Genomic DNA, 25,769 nt, shown 5'->3' on the forward strand with positions numbered 1-25,769 from the left:
TCTTAAATGGGGACATCTCTCATGCTCTGTCACAAAGTTTGGCTGGAGTAGGGCTAAACCAGGGGAAAAAATCCTTTGCAGTCTGATAAATCTCAGGCTTTAGGTTTTATATAGTTGTACGCATCCTTTTCCACATATTTTATTTTTAAAATGCAATCAAGCCATTTTTGAAAAACTTTCTGATTTAGTTGGAACTCATTCCAATGAAAGATCGTTCCTTTTTCACATTTCCTACAATAATACAGTAAAGCACTGATTTTATGACTTGAATATCTATACGGTGTAATATAGACCTTATTAGAGCCATACAGCAAACAGTTCAAGTTAATTAAAAGTCATAATGTTCACTCATTTTACATTAATTAGAAATCTCTTCTTCACTGTAGTTAGGCCATATTCCAGAAAGCCACTCACAGATTCACTGGGGGTGTACTTGTAATTTTCTCTCCTTCCCTGTGTTCCTTCCTTTCTCTTTTCCAGTATCATCAATCACATTAACTCACAACACAGGTGGAAGTCATGTTGACTGATGTGAGAAACCTCTTTAGTCCTCATATTTTTTTACAGCAGGCTTTCTGTATCTGAGAGACCTTGAAGTGCTTGCAAATGTGTTTTGGAATCATAAGTAAGTTTCCTGTCAGCTTACTAGGGAGAAATGAGTGTGGTAGATTGGTGCTCTACAGCAATTTATATGTCTCAACTTTTACTCTTCTTGAAATAAACTTTTTTTCTTTTCTTCCCAGCAGTCCCCTTTAAGGTCTAAAATGAATCCCTATAAAAAAAAGTACAACTAAAATTTTTATACTTCACTTTTGTTTCTGTCAAACTCTATGTTGATGCATTTGTTATTCAGAAAAGCCAGAATAAATACAAAGTAGTGGTGAAAAAAATGTACTTGTGGATTAAGTCAGTCATTGCCTACATACATTGACCGTTAGGTATTTATAATTTGGGGGATTGATAGGGGAAAGTCTTTTTCCTATGTATGTTGTGCTGAAAGGTGTGTCTCTTTTTCATGTCAGAAAGTTGGAGGAGTGGGTGGTGTATGGCAATGGCTAGATGATAATCTGAACACACAGTATATTAGCTCTGGTCTCTGTACTCCTCTCAAGGTACACTGAGGTTATTTTGTTGTATGCCTCCTATGCATGTGTTTGTTTCACTAGGGAAACAAGGGTCATACTAGTCACTGACTTCTTTTCAAATCCATAGCCAAATAAAACTCTGTTCTTCATGACCTCAATGTGTTAGCTAATTAATGTCATTGTATGTGAGTCCAGCAGGAGAAAACTATAACAAGTTTTCAGGCTTTATTTGCTTTGTTAAGAAACAGAACGAGGAAATGCCAACAAAAATGTATTATCTACCTTATAGCAGGAAATATTATCATTTACCATCATTTATATTTATTTCCAATGTGAGGGTGGTTAATATGATTTGTCATTTCCCGATATTATACTACGGCCAGTTCTTTAAGCCAAAAAATGGTAATTTCTATCTTTTTGATCTAAATAAAATAATTTTTTCTCTATAGTTTACATTAACAGAACACATGGTCACTGGTATTGACGTGTAATTTTACAATAGGAGCATGTTTGTATTTTACCCCAGGAACTGGCTGATGTGTTCATGAGTTACTATTCATGATACTTACCTACAGCCAGACGTATAGTAAGCATGCTATACTATATACACTTACTCCCCTTATTTGTGGCCTTGTCCCTCTCTACAAGAATAATACAAAGTTAAAGCATGTTACAGGACATAGTGCATTAAAGTATATTCATCTGTCTCTGTTTACCTAAATATTTTTGTCCATCTTTTGTATGTGTGTTTGTCTTGCACTGTTCATTACAGCAGAGCTGGTACTGATATTTTACAAATCTTTTTAAAGTGCTATGACATGTATCAGTACTAAATAAACTAATTATAAAATACATTTTCACTCACAAAACTAAATAAATCAATTTATCCTTGTTTGCAATCACCTCCCAAGCTTTCAGTGAACCTGGATCTTTTTAATACTAGGTATTTTATTTTTGTTTCAGTCACCAATGTCTCCTTTTAATGTGTGCATTGTACAGATTAGACCTTCCAGCACCATTTAGTCTTTTTAGCATATAACCCACTATAGGAAATTATTAGTAAATGGTTTCCAAGTCATAGTTGCCAAACCTAAATGAGAACTCTGGCTTAAAGTAACGTTTAATGTAGTTATTGTATTTAAAATCCAAAACAAAAAATTTGATTCTCTGTAGCTCAAAATTTCTTAGATGTCATTGCCACAGTCATTTTTTTTTGTAACCTGGTGATGCTGCAAATGACACACCAGCAGATGTCCTAGCATATACTAATATATAAACAAGAAAAAAATACTGTAAAATCTGCTTATTTGTTGTGGGATTCCAATTTGTGCTTCCGACCTATAGGCTACAGTGAATTTACAGTAAAATGTAGAATAATATTTATGCATGCAAAGAGGCAACCAAATAAGGATACCCAATGCGCTTTTTCAGTATACTGCAGAGGATGCCATGTGGTTTATATACATAGCAAAAAAAAACTGTTACTTTAAAGTTTGTTGTGCAATGCTATAACTGTTTGTTTTTTGCGTGGGTTGTTTATGTGTCAACGATGATGATGGTGAAGTAAAGGGTGATACTTAAAATGAGGATGTTTTGTTATAGTGTCTGTATCTAATCAAGCATCCTTGTACCATCCTTTATATCGGTCAGGAAATGTGCTGTAGAGGCCTTTGCCGTAGTGTAATAGGCGCTCTGCATTTTGTTCACAGTTGTTCTTCATCATGGAATTTTTAAGATTTTACTGCTGAACATGACTTTATAAAGATTGCTGCATTTTAATGTCAGCAGTTTAGTGGGTGGATTTCTTTCCAACAGCGTTTGTTAAGTAAATCACTCCATTTAAATACTAAAGCTTAGTCTGTTACTATTCTTAATATTTTCTTTATTTATAGCACCAAATAGAACAGTGATTTCTTTCAAACAGGCCGGCCCACATGTAATAAAACTTATGTCAATGCCAAAATATGAAGCAGTTTCTATACAATGATTATGTAATTATTGTTTTCTTCATCTTTGTTACGTGTCATGGATACTGCTGTTGACGTCTGCACGAAAGTTTACCATCCTTTATGATTATAGTGACATATAAATAAAACAATATTGTGCCAACTCCTGAGCTGCAGAAGCAATATGCTGGATGTTCTCTTTATTACTTTGTAGAGATCAGTTTACTTGCTTTATGGGAAACTTTTAAGAAATAAAAACTTTTTTGTAAAGGTTATCCCAAGCTTGGGCACCTACAACTTTGTTTACATGACTACTGTTACAGTAGGGATGAGCAATTCACACAACAGAAAAGAAAAGCAAGCACCCATGGATTAATAGGATTTGTATACTTTTATTTCCGATAACCAGCCATTACATAATCACTTGGTGCAAATTGCAAGGACTGCCTATAGTTTTATGTGTTTTCTCTTTATTCTTGTCTAGTCTAGGGCACACAAGTACTAATGTTTTACTTCATGACTGTGTATGTATCATTTCAGCATATTACACACTGTAGGAAATTAATTAATTAGTAAATGGCTTCCAAATGCTAAGTGCTTGTAGCCAAACTTGAAAAGGAACTCTGTTTTTGCCGTTTTTAAATTCTATTTAAACCCAAAAACAAAAATGACAGTTTACCATTTCTTAGATGTTAATGCTGTGTTACTTTATATTTTCTTTCCTTTTTTTTTTTTTTTTTTTTTTCGGGGAAACACGGTATTTGTGCAGTACACAGGTGTTTGAAGAGCAATCGCCTGGCATCAGGAACATGGTGATTACTCTCACTGGTACACAAAATGGCATGCATATAGTTTGAATGATTAGTATACTTTTTTTAGTTTTTTTCTATTATTAATGTAACTAGCTTTGTTTGCATTCTTGAGGCAGCAATACAAAGTGTACAGAGCAGAACTGTGACTCATTCACTCACCTACTTACAAGAAGTAACCTGCTGCTGCTTGCATTTTTCTCCTGAAAGCGAGCTGGGCTCATGTTCTATTAACACTTCATTGCTAAATATTTCCACTCGCTTTGCAGCAGAGAATTGTCCAGGCCTACTTGTCTCTTTAGAATTGATTCATGCTGCGTACATCTCAAATTGAGGCAGTTTTATTTGATTGAGAATGGAATGTTTCCAACCATAATTTGCAATCCATTAATTTTTCACATTAGGGCTAAAATGCTTTGCGTAATGTCTCATACAAAACATAGTTATGGATATGTGTATGAAAAACTGTTAGTAGCTGGCATTCTCAGACTCCCAATCCACATAATAGTTTAGTGACATCACTATTATCATCTGCTAAGCTGCCACAAATTACATTTTTATTTATGGGTATGTTTGTAGTTTTAGTAGGGATACCCAAGGGTTTTATGCTTGTATTACCTTATACCTATACCTCAGTTCAGTACAGGCTGCTCCTCTATGTGCCCCCCTTTTTGTCTGCAGGTATAAAACTGACATTCCCCACAGTGTCAGACCAATACCCTGCATTGTACATAAAGACACCAAGGGGTCATCAAAAGCCCAGGGTGTCATCAGAAAAGAAGAACTATCTTCAGGGGAGCGAGATATATAGTAAGTAAAATGTCTTTTTGCAGTTGAAGAAGTCAGGTGTAAGTGGGACTTTTAAAGCATTCACAAATGAAACAAATATGTATATAAAATCACAGTTTATATTTAGGTATAAAATAAAAATAAAATAAATAATATAAATGTAAAAAAATCAAATGTCACTGATACATGTAGAATACAGATAAGATGGGCATATATATCAAAGATGGTGTTTATAAACATAAATATTAACACAATCACAATTAAAATTTAAAATAACCATTATCATAGATTGGCTCCACATACCTTTCCTTTATGAGAAATTTTATCTTACACTATTTATTTTTTACTAGAAATAATAAACTTTGTTTTTTGTATATATTTGTTTTATTTGTGAATGCCCTAAAAGTCCTATTTAAACCTTTTTAGTGCATTAGTAGCACTACTGCAAGGGTACTTTTCTATTCTAACTCTATTCTTTGGCTTTAAGGTAAGATTTTACCAGCACAGGGAGTGCATTGTTTGCAGTGTGTCAGATGACTCAGATGATAGATTTGCATTGTTAGAAAGATTAAAGCGTAAACATTGTATAGCACTGCATAGCAGTAAACAAGGCTGTCCCTATAAACAGATTAAAAAAAAACTTTGATACATACCAGTTTTTATTGAAGAATTTTGGATCTTCTATTATTACTATATATCTACAACTCACAACATACAAGTGTGGTGGTCAGGAAGAATGTCCCTTGCATTGCTGGCCAGTGGGAAGAATGTCACCCTTACAGATAGCCAAAAAGATCATTGGAGTCTGTGAAACTGACCTGAGAATTGAAAACTGCTCATTGCTCAAGGATTTCTTGGCAACTTCTGGAAGGGAGGAATGGAGCACATTTATCTCTTTCTTCAGTAACATTACATCAAGTTGTACTTTAATTTACCACATGGTTAACCAACCTGCATAGTCTGACAAAAGTTATCTCCTTTGTAGAACATTGAAACCAATGTTGGATCTTTGGATCAGGGACCATTTGATCTATTACATGGAAACATCAGATAAGATTAAACCTGACAGGGATTATAATCCAAATGTAAGAACATTTTTGCTTCCAAATGATATATCCACAAACAAGGAAAAAACATGGCTATATATTTTTTTACTCTCAGTAGCTCTCACTGAATTTATCTTTTTTAGTACCGTGTGACTGGAAGGTGAACAATAAAAAAAATCTGCTTTTAAACAAAAAATTATAAGTGACTTGTTATGATAAATGCTGATTGCAATTCACCATGTCACAGGTAGGCATGCATTTTACAAATGGCCATTCCGAAATGTGACTTCACTCCAACTAATGCATTTTTCTTGTTGCTCCTCAACCCATAAAGGGATATGTTATTTGAGGGAGCCTTAGGATTTTACATATCTGCACCATAAATAATGCATTGTTTCTATGATTAAATTCAGCAAACTTTATTTCTTCCTAAATAAGGTAAACGTGAAGCTGACTAGGCCTTTTTATAGAGCTAGAGAAAAAGTACAAAGTGTTTTATCATTAAGGCTGTTCCCTCTAAGGAAAATTCACAGCTTCCCTCGAGCTTTACTGTTCCAATTGAGGAATAATTCCCAGCACAATTGCTTCCCTGGCAGCCCACTCAACGGACTAAAAGCCAAACTTTTTTTTTTTATAATTTTAACTCGTTCTTTTAGAGGAAGTACTTTTAATCATAGTCAGGTTCAAAGTTTCTTTTGGTCCCTGAAACAGGTCAGAATGAGAAAAAAACTTCAACAATGACCTTTTACACTATTTTTCTTGGAAATCCTGGAAGTGCCTTGTTTGTCCAGAAATATTCTCCTGTAAGTCTCTGCAGGTCTGGCATTTTATCGTATAGTAATAAGCAATTGTCACCAAAGTGTGCCACGAGCTTGTGAAATCTACTACTAAATCTTGATTATTTATATAAAAAACATGAGATTGAATAGAAAATAGCACAAAATAAATACAAAATTGAAAGTTATAAATGCTGATGTTTAGTAATAAAAATTTGTTTTAATCAAAGAATCCTCCATGTGCATCAATTAAAGCTTAGAAGACATTGGGTATTCTAGATGTCAGTTTGTTGAGGTAATCTGATGAGATTTCACCCCATGCTTCCTGAAGCACCTTCCACAAGTTGGATTGGCTTGATGGGCACTTCTTACATACTTGTCAGTCGAACTGTTCTCATAACAACTCAATAGGATTGAAATCCAGGAACTCTGCTGAACATCCATCCTACACCAAAATACTAGCAGTCTTCTTCTTTTCTACATAGTCCTTGCATAGTTTGTAGGTGTGCTTAAGGATTTTTCGTTACAATCCTTCCTAAAAGGCCATCTTCCCAGAGTCACCTCTTCACAATCGATGTTGAGACGGATGTTTTGTGGGTCCCTTTTAATGACATTTCCAATAGAGTACCTGTGAGGCATCTGTTTCTCAAACGACACACTTTTAAAGATATTTATCCTCTTGCATAGTTGTGCATTGGGGTCCTCCACTGTTCTTTTTATTGTAATTGGAGCCAGTTTCTGCTGCTCTGTAAAGAGAGTAGTACACACCATTGTAGGAGATTTTCAGTTTCTTGGGAATTTCTTCTATGGAATTGCATTCATTTCTCAATAGACTGATGAGCTTCAGGAGAAAGTTTTTTGTTTCTGGTCATTTTGAGTCAGTACTTGAAAACACATTTGCTGATGCAACACATTCTCAACTAGTATGAAGAAGGCCTGTTTATTGATTGTTTAAACCAGTATAACAAAAACCAGTAGTCTAATAGAAATTAACCTTTTACACCAATGGGTATTAGTGAACACAGCTTTCCATTGGAACTCAAAACTAGATGTTCCATATAATGGGGCCCCTCTACATTTATAAAATTACTATATCAACTGCTAATTCTAGCTACCATAGTAGTTCCATTTGATGTCATTTTAATAGACAAGACAATTGTTTTCTTTCAAAAATGAGGATATTTGTACATAACCCTAAACTTTTGAAGGGTGTGTGTGTGTCCTTCAGGGTCTCCTACTTTCACCATCATTTTCAATGACAAAAGACAGAAAGATGCATGAACGAGTACTGTAAATACAGCGCCGTTCAGTTGTATTGAAAGGGGAGGGGGCAGAACGATGGAGCGGCACCCTGCTGCGCTCTCCCCCCTTCACTTGTATTACGATTGTTTGGTGTTCGTGGATCCGCCATCAATTTATAAACTGATCCAAACCAATTTTATTTCCTTTTAGGTTTAGATATCTATTGCATTTGAAGTATAGTATGCTATAGTGTTTCCACTGTGTTTAAAGATAATCATTATTTGGTGCAAGTTATCTGTTATGTAGGTTTTGGGTAAATATTATACAAACAAGGCAAGTGAAGTCACATGAGATGGATCCTCTTGGCATTGTCAATAAAGAGGTTTTGTAAAAAAAGAAGGAAGAATAATTGTCTATATTGTGTGAGCAGGCGGGTCGTTCTGAGCGAGCTGTGAACGTGTTACTTTTCACACTGAACATATGTTAGAACACAAGCTGGGGAGTCTTGCTGAACAAGTGTTGTATACTATTAATACAGCAAAATGTTGCACTTTCTGATTAGTTCAACACAAGACCTTTCGGATTTATCACTCACATTCTACAATATTGTGAAGCCATATACATTTTACTTTGCCTTAATATATAAAAAATCGTAATGCTAAGTGATATTTTCTAATTTAGGTGTTTCAGTTGAAATTATTCTGCCCCTGTTCAAAGATCTTTGCCACCATCATTTATGTATCAATTGTGTGCTGTACATATAAGGATTTCTGCTGAATTCCTTCCATATTAGTAATATGAATGAATTTACCTGAAAAAGAGAACATTTTCTACTCTGACAATGTCTGATTCATCACAAAGCTAGGAGAGGAAGACATTTTTGTTAACTATGGCATTCCCACCACCTCTGGCACATAAATATCTCTTGTTTGCTATGCAAATACTTTCAAATCACTATGGGATGAAAGAGGCAAACACAGCCTATTCACTCAGTATTTATGGGTTTTATATGGTTCTATACATGCAAAAAATGAATGTACAGTTTGAGAACACAAATGCTGGAATTTTTAACATTCTGTTCCAATATTTGAGACAATTGGACCCAAAATAGAAAAAGAACTGGGTTTCTGTCAAGTAGACAGTTTATATACAGTTCATTATTTTGTTTTTTAATCTTTGCCTAAAACCCTTTCTCCACATGTTTCTCTATAAATAATATTAAACACATTAGAAATAAACCATTTTTTCACCAAAAATAGATTTTTATAGTTTCCTTAATCGGTATAGTGGTATCATCACCAAAATGTTGGGAAGAGAAGGTCAAGGTGACCTGTGAGAACACTCTGAACCTCTCACAGTATGTACCAGAATCTATAGCAAGTCAGATGGAGATGGACTGCAGAATGTTTAGTGTCATTCTTTTACAACCTTACCATCCCAAACACACCCCTTCTCATTATCATATAAGAGCAGTGTTTCTCAACTAGGGTTCCTCCAGGAATCTCAGAAAACTATGTGCAGCTCCATTGCTGAGCCCTCACAACAGCCTTGATCTGCCTGTAAGGGAAACACTAACACAGAGATGATGGTCCAAGTCTTAAAAAACTGTAATTAAACTGGTTTTATTTCATTAGCATGTTGATGAGGGGCGAAAGGACTAACCAGGGAAGGCAAAATATAAGCAGATTTAGTTTTGCCCTAAAAATTAGACATTTTCCAATAAGGTTTTCTTCATATTATCACTACATCACTGTAACATTACCTTTTGTATTTTTACAAGTTAATTTCCTTCATATAAAATGTTTAAAATTCAGAAGTGAAGCATATATGGCTTTAAAAATGAATATAAGCTACAAGCTTATTTCCAGAACCAGGGTTGGAAATGAACTGGTTGATTCAATCTGTTGTGAGCAATTTGGTTTTAGAGAATAGAACATAACAGCATTTGGCTGTCCTTGATTTTGGATGTGTGGGAGGAATGTTATTATCATGCTTGTATACAGTATATAGGTGGGAGGAAAATGCCCAGCGGGGACTGTTCATGACTGTCCTACAATGATTCAGAGCAAGTTGGTGGACCTGGTATATCGTTTAACACTTTTCTTATCAGCCAAAAGTAATTTTTTTTTAACTTAAGTTTTTTGGGAGTTTGTATATTAATGCAAAGCTAGCATTCCTCATAGAAGGCACTGGTGGGTATGTGGGAGGACAGTAAAAGTGGTAGGGGACATGGAAGGTTTATAGTCAGAGGGAAAACAATGCAGTGATATAGGGATGGAGGCTGAGCTAAATAAAGCAAACACATTTGCTTTAAGAGCATGAATGGTATATTAAAGATGTGCTATTAGGGATTCTTGTCATTTATTTTTAATTACTATTAATATTATTATTTTTATAATTATTGTAAATTGTAATTTCACCATTGTCATATTTCCACTTTTAACTGGTCACAGATATTGTAATCTGATTTATACAATTTTGTTTGTATTTTCCAGCATCTGTATAAATGAAGAGCCTGGGATGATCTATTAAAGCCCAGCTTCAGGTCCTGCAGACAGAGCTATTTCGCATATTATAAAATGTCAGGGTAAAGAGGGATTCTTCCCCTATTAGTTTTACTGATTGATTTGTAGACTTAAGTGCGGCCCATTGTTCCCCTTTAGATATTGGTGTGCATTCGACACTGTTTAACACTTGTACACAATAGCACTTTGTAGAGAGGTAGGAAAGACCACAATCTGCAGCATGGATCTGGTACAACATTAACCATTTCTATTTACTGTGATGTTTCCTCATATCCACACTACAGTGGGCCCTTTACCCTGCCAGTTCACTGCATTTTACCTTGTGGAAAATCTGAAGGTGTTATGTAGTTCAATGGATTTGTACGTTGTGTTATAATACAGCCTCCTCAGTCTTATAAGGAACCTTTACCCTGTACTGTACAGTTAATATATGAATAACAGATTCACTGAAAACACAAACTTTACATAGGTGCATAGTGATTACAATATTTTACTTTGGCACTTAGTGGTAATACTCATTTTGCATTGGAACTAACTCCAATTTTTACATTATTGTTCAGTGTAAAAATATAACTTTTCATTGGTGTTCAGGGCTGCAAAATGCTGCTTAAAAATAATAGTTCTACTTTTTTGTTTTAAGTTTGCTCCAGAGTTACCTGGACTTTTGTTCCCTTACATTTGTGTGTTATTGTTGCCTGTATCTTCTCCACTGACCTTTGGAATGACTACTTTGCTTCAAATAAAAATTTCTCAGGATCCTTTCTAGCCTGAGAAAACTTTTTTAACATAAATTATTTTATGGAAATTATCCATCACCATATTTTGTCCCAGGACAGACAGCTGTTCTTCTTACTCTGTTCTGCTGGCTCAGGGATCTGACTTTGGCAGCCAGAAATTAAAACATAAAGTTGGACCGATTTTTATCTGCCTCGCAGTACTCGGGCAATTAGCAGTAGCTGCTGGGTGAACACTTAAGTTACTACTAAGTGGATTTAAATTGACTGTATTGGTAGCCCTGGGGCAGAATCCCTTGAAACTAGGGTTCAATAAAACCCTGAATAAATTTTCTACTATGTGCCATGCACATACATTATTATAATTTTTACATTATTTTCAACATGTCAACCTTTTTAACAGGCATGCTCTTCTCAACACAATGTAACAGTTCTGGTATCAAAGGAAATCCTATAGAACAGATGTGATTATTCCTTATCCATCAGCACAATAAACCACCTCCGCAGGATAAAAATGGCACCTTTCTAAATATTCTGGAAATAATGACCTGTGTGGGAGAGTATGTGAAGTCAGCAGTTGAGAAAACATTACACATATCAACAATTCGTAAAGAAAATCCATATGGTGAAAAAATATGGAGCCTACATTTGCTGAAGCTTTCATTTGCAAACACTCATTGCTTGGCAATTATTTTGATCCAAAGACTTTAGTACATTTTGAGTCAACAAGTGCTGATGTTGCTCTGTGTCTTCAATAGTTGGATGCCTGCTCCATGTCGCTACCCCAGAAATGATTGAGCTCTGGGAACAACAACAATTTTCAGTAAAGGACAGCAATAGCCAACTCAGAGATCCAATTTCAAGAGATCTAAATGCATTTTAGGGCAAAAACAATACTCCTTCAAAACTTAAAAAAACTAAAAGTTTTTTTCCACATATTTGTATGACTTTGGCAGAGTGATTTTCTGTTGTTGCCTAAAGTGTATGTAAAGCCATGGTGGATGGTGTATGGTGGATTTTTCCTTGTAATAATATAGACAAAAGGGTTTTTGTTGTTAACAGTTTTGTGGTGGTCAATTTACTTCATATTGTTGGCCCAAAAGCGACATAAATGACATGACCAGAAGGCCACACGTAATATTTATGGACTATAGGTCTAAACTGTCAGACTGCTGATATACTAATGTAGGCAGGCAGGAACTGGCATTTTAAAGAAGGAGGTCATGATGGAGGCTCAGAGACTGTTTGGCATTTATCCTATAGTTGAGTTGTGCTTGATATTATATTTATATTACAATGACCTCTTCTTCTAGGTTTAGCTAAAAATACCTGTGTCTTTAAAAAAAAAGGACCAATATCCTGGTGTGTTTCTGAATGAAGCCTTTTAATAGTACTACTGTAAAAAAAAAATCACTGAATTAATAGTTTCTCATTTAAATATTTAAATCAGTGTTTTGCTACAGTGTATTTACACAAACTGACAACCTGCAAACATATAATCATTTTCACCCACACAGGCAATCTGTTACCTGCAAATACATAAGCAATACCTCCCACGCACAGAAGGACATAATCTTGATACCTGCTAACACAAAGGCTTTCTCAGTGACAGACAAATGCTTACCCTTTTGCAAGGCCATATAGTGTGGGTGTATTATTTATAACACAAGTTGGAGAATAAGCGTGTTAATAAATGACTGATTTTTGTCAACTTTTGTAAAAAAAAAAAAAAAAAAAAAAAGAATGTAGAAACTGTTCAGTTTTTAATTTTGAAGATTCATGTCCTTTATCTGCTTGGGCTCATGTAGAATGGTAGTGGTGACTTCAATACTGGATAGCTTACATCTGTTAGCATTTTTTTTTACTTCTGTGATTCTCTTTAAGTTGAACCTTAAGGAAGTTCCAGCACTTCCATTTGCTAGTATGGAGTCTATAGACTGAATGAGGGGACTGGAGTGATTCCACTTGCAAGCATTTTTTAATGTATGCAATAAGAGGCTAGCGCTAACAGTGCTTTCTGGACAAGTTCTTTGTGTGCAGAGTGAGATTTGGAAAAAGTGGACCAGACAACAGACAAAATAGAAAAAAAAAAAAAATGAGATAAGTAACAAGGTCTCGGTTGCAGAGTCCAAAACAAGGAAGGTATTTGGCAGAGATGCAGCAAACCGTGCAGGATAGAAAAAAAATATTTGTACTTATCCTTTAGATATTTTTGCCTATTATTTTAACAATGAGCATAATGGTTTACAATTATACACCCTTATAGTTGTAATCAGTATAAAACCTGATGGTCCTGCTCACATGCTTTTGACATAAGCTCACCAAAATGTCACCAAAAATGCAGTGATAAGTGTGCAATTATTGTCGATGACACTGCTGACATTTGTGCATCATCCTTTAGTTTTAATTCAAACTTTATCCTGGATTTTGTTCTTGCAAGTTGAAATGAACATCATGCCTATTACCACCAGAAGCAAAAAGCATTGTTCGCTGTATATTTTTCAGCTGTACTTGAAAATATTACTCTTAGTGTAGATAATCAGTGAATGCTTATTTTTAGAAACCTTCACAACAATAAATTGGAAAATACGACTGGCTCAGTGGCTAGCACTCTCACATTTGCAACTCTAAAGTTCAAGGTTCGAATCTTGGCCAGAATATTATCTGCAAAGAGTTTGTATGTTCCCCCCCGTGTTTCTGTGGGTACCTCCCACATCCTAAAAACATGCAATTCAGTTAAATGGCTTTCCCTCATATTATTGGCCTTAGACTGTGTTAATGACTATAAGAAGGACATTAGATTGTGAGGCCTTCTGAGGGTCAGCTAGTGACAGGTTTGACTTTATACAGAGCTGCGCAATATGTCGGCACTATTAAAAATACAAGCAAGCTGATGATAATAATAAAAATCACTATAGATAGAAACCATTTGAATATATATGTGCATGTAAGCAGCCATATTTGCTCATGACATACGCAGGGTAAGTGAACTCACCAGCAGGTCTTAAGGTGTGTCTAAACCAAAAAAAAAAAAAAAAAAAATAAATTGTAGCATACTCATTTTTTTGGGTATAATGCCTTCATTAGTTTTCTTTCTAAGGCTTTCATTGGTTCCTTTTTAACTTGTAACCCTGTCAGTAAGACTGACCTTGGGTGTAAGTTCTCACGTACTACTGTAATGCATCTATTGAGGAGCACAGTTGTTACCTTAGGCTGTTCATCTAATTTGGAATAAAAAACCAACTCGCCTTTTCCCATCTTCAATACATTTACAAGTTTTTTACAGAACATTTCAGAAACCTGAATACCTAAAGGTTTTAATTATATAAATTCTGACTTTATCAAAGAAAGTGGTGGTTTAGCTTGCCTCCTCTTTCATGCTAAACCTTTGTTGATCCAGCAATGTGATTATATTGGTCCAATTTGAACTTCTGGACATTTAAGAAAGAACTGAAAGTTGGATGCCAAATAGTTGTTGGTCTGACATTTGAAAGTTTAGGAGGCTGTCCCCACAATCTTTTCAAAACATGTGACCTAGTGTACAATGACGTGGGCTCTGAAAAGTTTTGAGCATTGTTCTTTGGATATGGAATGGCTTATATTACTTAGAGGTTGGTGTCCTTTTCAAGTGATAATCAAGATTTCATATCCTATTTTCATAGACCTAACCATGACCTATATAAAACTTGTTAAGCTTTGTCATTCCTTAACAGTACATCAATGAAAGCAAGGATTAAACCCCCTTTTATATCTGCAGAAACTAGATTTATGGTCACGAGACTGCACATCTATACTGCGCATTGAGCAGCTTAAGTTAAACAGCTGCAGCAGATGCTAAAATGACATGATGCCTGAAAATTACTTCCACTTGTTGCAGAAAAGCGTCTGTTCTAGTAATTCAATAAGCAAGGCAGATGGTGCCATATACAAGTTACCATGGAAATGTCCCCTTGGTCCATGTAACCCTGGGGCTCAGCATTAAGTCCACTGCATATGGAAATGTAAACTGGTGAATTCTGTGAAGGCCACACAAGCCACCTTTGTGCTGATTATTCCAGCGAAAACCCTGGAACATGATTTTCCTTTTATAAACTGCCTAACATGTTAAATGATTAATGTATTCTATTCAACAATGTCTTTTCAGTTATACTATTTAAGAAGTAAGGGCATATTTATAAACCAGTGAATGTGACACACACTAAAATGAAGTTGAATCAATCCCTGTTATGTAAAAAGCATGCAACAGGAAGATTCACCTACAGTACATATAGTTGAATGTCACATGATTATATATTTTTTTATACTAAGCCATTTAACTACTTTTTGGCAATCATCTAACAGAGTATTGAATATAAGTTATTTTCAGCTGCTCATGTAATTTACCAGCAGCAAAAATAAATTGCGCTCAACTTTTGCAGTAGTGGATGTATGATAGTGTAAGTGTATCTAAGTGTATGCTAATGAACACTTACATACTTGGGTCATTCATATATCATACCTACACAGAACCAAATGTCCTGTGGCAAACTTTGGTGTTCTCCTTAGTCAATTTGTGCCGCTGTCCAGGGCATCTACGTACCCAGGCATCATATGTATGGCTAAACTGTGAGTCATTCAGATGATCCCTTGATTGATTGCTGTATTCATTTGTGTTTGTGTATACAACATATAATTAGATTCTTTTTTATAGAGACCATCTTTTTTAATTATATTTCAGAGGAAGCAGACCAGTTTTGCGAAACACATTGACGTCTCATGAGTTTTGGGTCACATAGCCGTCCTGGATTTTTGTTATTATAATATTGGAGCCAATTTGACTTAAATTTGTGATTGAAACCACACTTTATAATTGGCAGATTCCCCTGCTTTTGTGTGGTTTGCATTGTTAACTTTAAAATCTGTTATTAATAATAAAGAAAATGTTTTTTATGATTACTGTTGACTGTTGGATGCCTTAAAAATCCCAATTACTGTTTACTTCTCTTTACTAAAACATTTTGCTTTACTTTTGAGCAATTAATTTATTTGTATGGTGCTAAAAGCCACCTACACTCCTTTCTAACAGCAGTGCACAATGTTCCCTACTCTAAACACCATTTCAGTTTTTAGCTTGTCATGAGAAAACTGTCAGTGATGATCAGCAGTCACGTCTTCAGCAAACAAGAATTGTCCCAATTGTGTGGGCATTTTTGTTTTACATGGCTTCCTAAGAACACTACCGCCGAGAAGTTGCTCTACAACTGCATAGATACATCATTCTTACAAATCTGAGACGATCTACAGATCGTCTTTCAAGTCAGAAACTATTTATATTTAGAAGAAGACTGGGACAGCCTGGAGAGCTGCCATGGGGCATTTATGTGGCAACCGGTCATATTTTCTATGGATAATGGCTCCACACACAAAAAAATAGTTAGATTGAGTGATATTTTTATAACACATGCAGACAATAAAAATATTTGTCCGTACTGTAAAAATAGTAACACTACTTATGTAATGAATTCACTTATCCAAGAACATTTTTTATTAAGTACTACTATGTAAGCAATGTAACGCAATTGCTGTCTGACTTTTTGTAATTGTGGTAGGGGACACTGAGGTAGCTATTGCTGGCAAGGAAAGGGTGCCTGAAACACCAGACCAGGATGCACAACTTAAAATGTAGCTCTAGGCAATTTTGTTTCGGATAAAAAAGGACAAGGTTAGGTTCTCTGTCAAGTTTTTTGTTATGTCCCTATTGGGGAGATTCACTGCTCTGTTTGTATTGGTGACTATTATTATTGAAAAAGAAAAGGGAAATCCTAATTTAGGAAGTGTCCCCAGAACAAGAGGGAGGGAAAACTTTTGTTACACAAACTAAATAAGTTCTCCTCTTGCAGTAGACAGAAATTCTTTTGTTCGGTCTTATAAATATATTACACTGAGATATGTGACATGTTTGCAATTCTGATTATTAAACTGACTGGAATAAAGTCTATCCACAAGTAATACTTTGTTCTCTTTAAGTATGGCTATGATGAAGGGTTAGAATCCATTTCTGTTTTTTAATGTTAGCTGTGCCAATACTGAAGAGATGATAACATTTACGTTATCACCAGTAAGGGCAAATCTTCTGTTGGACTCACTTGTTTCTAAGGCTATGTACATAGATAATCATCATCCAAGACGAACGGCTGACATGTGCACTGCAGTCGTTTGATGTCATTTATAGATACCTCACAGCAGATCGTTGAACAAAGACTGGGAACGTCTGCTATGCAAGTCAAGAGAGGAGTGCACAACAGGGTGTCACTCGCTCGTTCTCCCCCCTCCCCTCTCTATAGAACAGAATGTGTGCTGTGTGTACAGCACTCATTTGTTCATAATCATGTTACTGGAATAATTATGAAAGAAAGGTTCCAGCAATGAAAATCCAAGATGTGTGTACACAGCCTAAGAGAGGATTTGTTTTAGAGATTTCCTTTGGTTATCCAGCTTGCCACAGGACAAGAGGTAAGAAGATATATATTCAATTGGATAACATAAAAAAAACACCTGACCAGGTTTTTTGATTTCCCAAATCTATCCAAAGTGAAAAATGGTTTGGCCTAAGATTCTGAGTACTTTTAAGACTGACTTTAGACTAAAAACTTCTGAACGTGGTTGCATTTGTTTTTGATATTAAAAAAGTAAAACGTTGCCGCCTCCGCTACCTGTGGGTGTTTATAACCGCTACTTATCTCTGGAATCTTGGAAAACATACCAGATTTCTTGGCTAGGACATATAGTGTCCCTCAAGATGACTTGGCTACCTAAGCTGTTGTACCACGTTAGGGTCTTACCAGTAAATATACCCACAACTACTCTCAAGGTCCTGCAGAAACGAATGCTCTCCTTCATTTGGAACTCAAGCAGGCCCCGCATCCCACACCACACTATGTTTCGCCCACAGTGTTAGGGTGGCTTGTCAGTACCTCACCTCCCATCATACTACACTGCATCTCAGATAGCGTCCCTGACAGCCTACCATGTACCATTGAATCCCCCTCATTGAGTCACTGTTGAAGCAGGTCTGGTGGCTCCAGTGATAGTTGAAAATTTGTTGTGGATCCCCCCCAGTACATCCTGCTGTCTCCAATCCGCTTCTTAAACACTCAATACAGACTTGGACATGGTTGGACGACTGGGGAGCCTGGCCACCAATTACCCTCCTATGCCATTTTTAGTAGGCAACCCCCTGTTCCCATCAGGGTATGAACCTCCACTGAGCTTTCAGTGGTGGATGGAACATAATCTTTATAGACTTTCGCAATTCCTGGGGCCACGGGCCAGCTTTAGTACAGATTCATTGAGAGAAAAATTCTAGATTCCTGCCTGAAATGTTCAGATTCCTGCAAATTTTCCATTATATACACAAGATGAGATACATTATATGCACAAGATGAAAAAATTGCCTCTGAAACCTTCCCTCTCCTCTTTTGAGCAAATCTGTGCAAGCAATCCCCTAGCCAAAGCGGTCGTATCAGCCCTGTATGACACTTTAGTGTTCAAGCACACTTCAACGCCTTAACCTTATGTGACATGATAGGAGGGGGATTTGGCTGCGAACCTGGGACAGGAAGAGTGGGAGCAGATGTGGGACACTACTGCTCACTGCAGTATTAACAGTTCTGCTGTTGAGACAAACTAGAAGCTGATGTTGAGTTGGTACTTGGTACCAGTAAGACTAGCAAAAATGAAACCTGATCAGAGTTCCAAGTGTTTTCGCCTCTGCGATGCCCATGACACCTTATTTCACATTTGGTGGACATGTCCCGAAATACGCTGGTGTACCAAATGGCCTACACGCTTGTAAGTCGGTCCTTCCCAAAAAGCCCTGGAGAGGCACTACTTAATCTACAACCTGCAGTTTGCACAACCAACCAGTTTAGATTGTTGATCAACTTATTCACGGTGGCAAAAATGGTTTTAGCGAAAGCCTAGTGGTGTGCTACTCCCACTCCACACAGGTCAAGCTAAAGATGTCATGGTTCTTGGTTAACGAAAAATTGAGATCTATACTCATGGACACCATGCTACACTTTCAAAAGGTGTGGTCTCCTTGGATTGACTACTATATGCCAATGGGCTGGGACCGCATAAGTCTGACACTCTAGGGACCTATGTACTGAGTGGTCATTCAGGTTACCTGTCTATAGGCTCAGCGGTGATCCTCCCAATCTCCCTCCTCCTTTTCCTACCCATGATCCACTACTTACCCTTGCGAGCCTTCCTCTTCTCTCTCTTTCCTCTTTTCCTATTTTCTTTTACTTTCTTTATTCTCCTTTTCTTCCCCGGTCGAGTCCACTACTAATTAGTCTGCATTTTTAAACACGCCAAAGGGTCCCAGCTATGCTGGTCCCCTGCAAAACACATGTGTGGGACCCGGCCTTAGTGGGCGAAGACTTGACCCTTATCCATGAGGGACCTCTCCCTATGACACCCTAATGGACTTTTTAGCCCACTCTATAGCAAAGCAACACATAGGGGGGTCTGTTTTTCTGGCTTGTTTAAAATGCTTTTATTGTTCGATGTTTGTACGATATTTTCTGTTCACTTTGTTCTCACCCTATGGCTGGTATGTGTACTATTATTGTATTGCACTGGATTTGTACTTTTTCCTATTCTTTATTAAAAAATGATTGAAACAAAGAAAAAAAGTAAAACTTACGTGCACAAAGTAAGCAAATTGGTGACATCCTAATTGGATAGCAAGAAAAATGCTTATTGTGTAATAATGTAATAGCTCTGGCATGTATTCTACAGAATTGACTATCCAGCTGCGTGATACAGAGGCAGACGTCCAGCGCATTGGATTAGTGTTGGTAGCAGCCCATTACAAGATGTGCTAATAGGGAAGCTGCAGGCTTGGGAGGAAATGAGAGATTAATGCCCTTATTATTTCATTGTACTTTTAGACTAGGAAACTGATGTGATTCCAGAGCTACTTAGAAATATACACAACATAAATGTCTTCTTTTGTCTTACATTTTCTGCTCCTTCCTCCTCTCTACCCCTTCTCCTGCTTGTATTACTTCCCATCATCTATCTATTGATCTTTTGCACTTGGAGACAAAGCCAAAGTATCTTAGGCACAATTGAATAGATTCATTCCTATGAAGATAATTGGGAGTGGGACATGGAAGCTGGATAAATCGCCTGGTGAAATGGGAATAAAATGCTCAGGGCAGATATATTGGCAGTGATATCCCTTTTAGTGAGAACAGGTATGCTCATGGGAGACTTTCTAGTAATTACAGGGGACTGGCAAAAGATTGCTGGTATTTAAGGGAAATTGTCTAAATCAGTGATTGGAGAATGGGAAATATAATAGTTTACAGTGGCCTTGCAAGTGGCATCATATCCCAGATGGGACTTTATAGTACCTATGCTACATAGGGGCAATAGTAATGCTTTATTGAAGAGCTTTTATCCCAAAGACAGGTATGATCTATGAATACAGCTGTTCTGTCAAATCTGGTTTGCAACATCTTATGTATTTAGCACATCTTTACAGATATTGGTACATCTTTCTAGAGATATTATCACAAATATATCATATGTCATGTATTGGAAACAAGATAGTAACACAAGATAGTAAGCTCAAAAGGTCTAGTGAACCACCCTAAGCAAATTACTTGCACTTACTACTTGCAGCTTACATATTGTAGTTGTTACATAGAATGAACATGTAACAATAAAAAAGTTTAACTGATCCAACTTATTTTTTAATCATGCTATAAAATATTCCATATAGGAACCATTAACCATTTATCTACAGTTATGGGTCAAACACATTTTACTTGGCTTCCAAGTTATAACTGTTGTCTTTCTGCAATCTTTTAACAAGGAATTTGCAACCATAGTGCATGTATATTATCGACACATAATTCAATCCCTGTGTACATAAAACCTGGTATTATTGCAACTGCATACCTGGTCAATGTGAACACAATGGCAAAGTTTCTGTAAATGAACTAATACCAAACTAATGCTTAATAGCAGTGATCAGAAGGACATCCGACTTTGACTCCGCTTAAAGATTGGCTGAAATAGAAATTATGCTATATATCTGTAGCAAAGATCACCCCATCTGTAAGTAACTGGCTTTTCATTCCATATCTTTGATGACATATTTTAATTAAAAGATGGGGTGGGTGTGGAGACCTCAGAAAGTCCAAAATGCATTATGGTGCATGGTAATATGTGTTTTTTTGCACTAGAATTGATTTCAATGGGCCCCACAACATGGTATAGAAAAATGGACCCACATTTTTACTAAGCAAAGATGAATGAAGGCATTGCATATGTCTGAATGATCGTATATCAAATGCATGAGGTTTACCATATACAAAGTACAGTGATACTCGGCTAACGAGTCACCCTGATAATACATTTTTCGGCTAACAAAGATTTTTCTCCCCCCGCTGAGCCTCGGCTTAAAAAGATCGACTCAGCTAATGAATGCATTTGTGGATGTACGATAGCAAACTGCAGCCGCGGTGTGCTGTATTAAACTGTGTTTAAGTTTTGTTTCGGCTATTGAGTGTGATTACCGAACAAACTATCTTCGTTAGCCCAGGTATCACTGTACATACCATCTGTCCCTGATTTGGAGGGGCTATTTATATATATATATAGAACTCTATAAAAATATATATATAAAATCCTTTTTTACCTAATAAAAAATGTTTTTTTTTTTTTTCACCACCTAACTCTTAGTTCAGCTTCTAAATTCATCCATATGTTATTTTGAAAAGCTAATATAATTGAAAAAAGTTGTAAAAAAAAGTTTCAAACGATTATCTTTTGTGTAAAATAGGATCGTGGCAGGGTGTGTCATTTGCCTACATACTTTGACCTAAAATATGTCAGAAGGTTTGGTTATAATAGATATGAACAAGCCCTTATTTACAGAGTGTTATGTACTATTCTAGCCTCAATTTAGCTGTTGCCTGTCCAATATAAGTTTATAGTTTAGCACACTATAAACATGCAGCATATGTGGAGAAAAGCCAAGAAAACTAAAATATAAGGTTAAAGGTAGAACTTGTCAATCCACCTAATGCTCATCTGGCATTATACAAGTATTAATTGACAGGCATAATAAAAACATAAAGTTGTGTATTCAGCCTGTCACAACCCCTTTGTCACACACACACATATATATATGTAACTGTAAAACTGCACAGCCCTGTTGGCTTTTATATTCTCTTCTACAATTGTCAGGATTATGAGCCTGCTCAGACACAAATGTTGGCAGTTTTATTACCAATAAATATCCAAGGTTATATTAAAAGCTTCTGTACTTTTGATGATCACATCTTATCCTACCAATTTCCACTAAACCGACTTTTCAGGATGCATGCTAATTAAATGTTAATTACAGGAGAAAAATTAACTAATCAAAGCATATCTGTATTCAACTCGATTACATGGTCTGTAATTGATGAGCTTATGTTTTAAATGGAATTATTCACTCTGCTATTTTTAGAAAAGCATCATTAAGAAATGTTATTCCTTAAACATTATATTGGGATGTGTATCAGCTGTGGTAAAAGTGTATTTATTGCGGATTCTAGTAATCCTGAAACATTTATTGTTCGTGTGTGTGTCAGATGTCATCACTAATTTTCTCTTTGATATTAATAAGAGGGCCTGCCATGTTTCCAGAAATGAACCCTTTAGTAGGCAGCAACACTAAAGGATTAAAGTGTGAGCAGCCTGTTTGCCATTACAATAGCATTATTTATGCACAATGTTGTTTTTCTGTTCCCCCCTATTTTTAAATTGCTGTGTGCAATTTTTTCACTCACCACTTTCAGTGATTTCCAGCTTTTATTTTGACAGATATTGTTGGCCACTTTAAGGGAATAAATTCCATGGGCTAAAATAGAGATCAGAGGTGTTTGTTTAAAACACTTTGTTTGCCACTTGTGACATGTTTTTAACTGTTTGTGATAAGCAGTTAAAAACATGACAATCATTACAATCAAGTGAATGGAGCTTCTGATCCTTAATATAGGTTAATTAGGTAATGGCAATCAATCACCGTGATAAAAAAAAGAATCAGCTGCCCTTTCATAAAGGTTTTATTAATGTGTCAAGAACAAATACAGATGGAGAACAAAAATTGGTGATCTAATAACAGATCAACACTTTTTTTTTCTCCATCTGTTTTTGGTAAATTAACTCTGTCTCTTGGGTTAAAGGTTCTCATTGGTTGTACCTCAGGCATTGGTTGGCCTGACCTATACTTCTGTGAGGGGTGGCTTCTTGCTTCTATTTCTATATGCAGCAGTCCCAGGGACATCAGGAAATTCTGTGGTTGACTTTTGTACTTCTCCTATTCAAAACTTTAGGTATAGTTGCAGGGAGTCATTTCCATTCTTACCAATTACTATTTTAAAATGCCTTTTTGGTTCTTATAAACTGTTCTACCAGTCTTTTTATCACTTTTACATTTTTCCATTTTACTAAAACTTTTCCCAGTGTCCTGGTGTATGTTAGTTCTGACACTGGGGATTCCTCTAACTGCCCAAAATGAATTCTAGTGGGAAGTTATCAGGTACTTATGTTGGTGAGTTTTACCCCTGTAGGGTGGTGCTCAATATTCATCCCCATGTATATACAGTGATCCCATTAGGTCTAAACCAAGCTTGGCAGGGTCAGCCAGACTGGCATATACCAAGGTGACAAGGTTACCAAAAAGAAAATTCTTACAACTACACTGCATGTCCTTGGGACTATCTGTCTTCCAGTCTAAGTTCTTACTGTAGTTGCAAACAAATCAGGCTTTGCAAATAGCAACATAGGAGTGAATGGAATGTGAATTGGGGAGGCATATTATGGGGTAATTGGCAGACACATGTCCAAAGCTTCATACACATGGCAGATAATTGTCGCCAGAGACGAATGGCTGTTCTCATCTTGGGTGAAAATCTGATGTGTACAACAGCCCCAGGGACGCTGTTTGTGAATCCACTGTGGTGGATTGATGAATGACAGATTGGGAAGGACCATGTGCGCTCCCATGGAGGAGAGCACCATGCATTATGCTGTAGTGTGTATTGTCAACACACTGTTGCACACATTTCTGTTCATTTTTGTGCACCATGATCTCACTAGTTGCATACTTGTCTGGTGACATAGATTTTAATAAAGCTTTACAGGAATCCAGCATCTTAGGAGGTCACCAGTGGCTGCCTACATATTTCTATTAGCACTGTGCAGTTAACTTTTGTAACCCGGTCACAGGACCTTGTTAGAGACTTGAGGGGGGGGGGCAAAAACAACCCTAAAAGCTTTTACCAGACTAAATGAAGCAGATTATCAATTTAACAAATTATCCTGAGCTGAAAAAGAGCATATTTTAGGGTACAGGATAGACTAGCTTTTTGCTTTTACAACCAAATTATAAGTTTATAATCTATGTTTATTTCTTGTTAACAGGTCAGCTGGCTTTACAAGAATAGGACCTCCATCCAAAATTGAGATTAGTGCCTGGTGGAAGGTAAAAGAATATAGTGGCCCAGCCGGACTGCCATAACATTACGTAAGTATAGACAAACGGAGGAGACAAATTGTAATTTCTGTAATGTACAGCGCTGCGTAATATGTTGGCGCTATATAAATCCTGTTTAATAATAATAATAATCAAGACCAAGAAAAAATGTAATAATGATCACTGGACACATACTGATCTATGCAGTTATATACAGTATTATTTATGTCGAGAACCACTAGCTGTTTTTTCTGCTTAGCTGTTAATCCCTGCTCTAGATTTGCCTAATAACAATCTGGTTATTTTTCACTCTCTCGTGAAGTCTGTATGAATCAGTATCTTGTAGTGGTATTGTAAATAGTAATAACCCTTATTATAAATATGCGCCTTTATTTTGAGGAAATATGGGTGCTGGGAAACCGATTGCTGTCTGGACTATAGAGAGGGAAAGCAGATGCTAGGTCATATTGCAAGTGTGGGGCTAGGACATATAGTTATAGGACCTGTATCTATGACACAAACAAAAAAAGTAATTTGCTTACTTCTAAGACTTGTTCTTTAAATCTAAATTATGCAAATTATACATCACAGGTGCCAGATTTTCAAGGGTCGTACTGTGAGCAAGGTAAACTTTTATCAGGTTTAAAAAAATAACATCTGGAAAGACTAGAAACTATATATTTATCTTGGAAATTCAAAGAAGGCTGCTGGAGTTCAGCTTTATTGTGAATGTTAATCTATCACCAAGTAAAATCTATCCCTCTTCCAGCCCAACTTTTCCCTTTTTATTTTTTTACTTCTTGAATCAAAAATTACTCACCTAAGTCCTCCTTCCAGCTCCTTTGAAAGTGCTTCTGATGAACCCAAGCTGGCCAGACCAATACTTTTGCCCATTTGCTAATGTCGCTGCATTTGCATCTTCCTCATCTGATCCCTCTATGACCACCACGCTGGACAGTGAATAGGAATTGTCCACGGCATGCCGGCAGTGATGTAAACACCGAAAGTAGAACATTGTTATTAACATGGTAAAAGAGAGGACTTGGGGCTGGAGTGTCACTTAACTGCTGCTTTAGATGAGTTAAAAACATTTAGGTATATTTTTTTTTTCATGCCAGTGCATAGTTAGAAGGATAAGAGATTAGTTTTGAGGGGATTCGTAAACGACTTGCTGCAAGTTCACATTTTTGTAATATAAAAACTTGTTTAATGCTGGACTCCAAATTCACAAACTTAATAACAGTATTGTAAAACCCAACAGAGGAAGGCATAGTCTTCCATCATAAAATCCTAGC

General features: G+C 36.3%; 1 protein-coding gene across 2 annotated transcripts in view; it reads left to right on the forward strand.

The window, feature by feature from the left end:
- Positions 1–25,769, forward strand: part of DGKA (diacylglycerol kinase alpha) — a 110,046-nt gene that overhangs the window by 32,830 nt on the left and 51,447 nt on the right. For both annotated transcript variants that reach the window (XM_072408534.1, XM_072408525.1), the window contains exon 3: positions 24,423–24,525. The gene's annotated coding sequence lies outside the window, so the exon portion shown is untranslated. The remainder of the gene's footprint in view (positions 1–24,422; positions 24,526–25,769) is intronic.

Source organism: Pyxicephalus adspersus, chromosome 1 (genome assembly GCF_032062135.1).
Source record: "Pyxicephalus adspersus chromosome 1, UCB_Pads_2.0, whole genome shotgun sequence".
Taxonomy (NCBI): domain Eukaryota; kingdom Metazoa; phylum Chordata; class Amphibia; order Anura; family Pyxicephalidae; genus Pyxicephalus; species Pyxicephalus adspersus.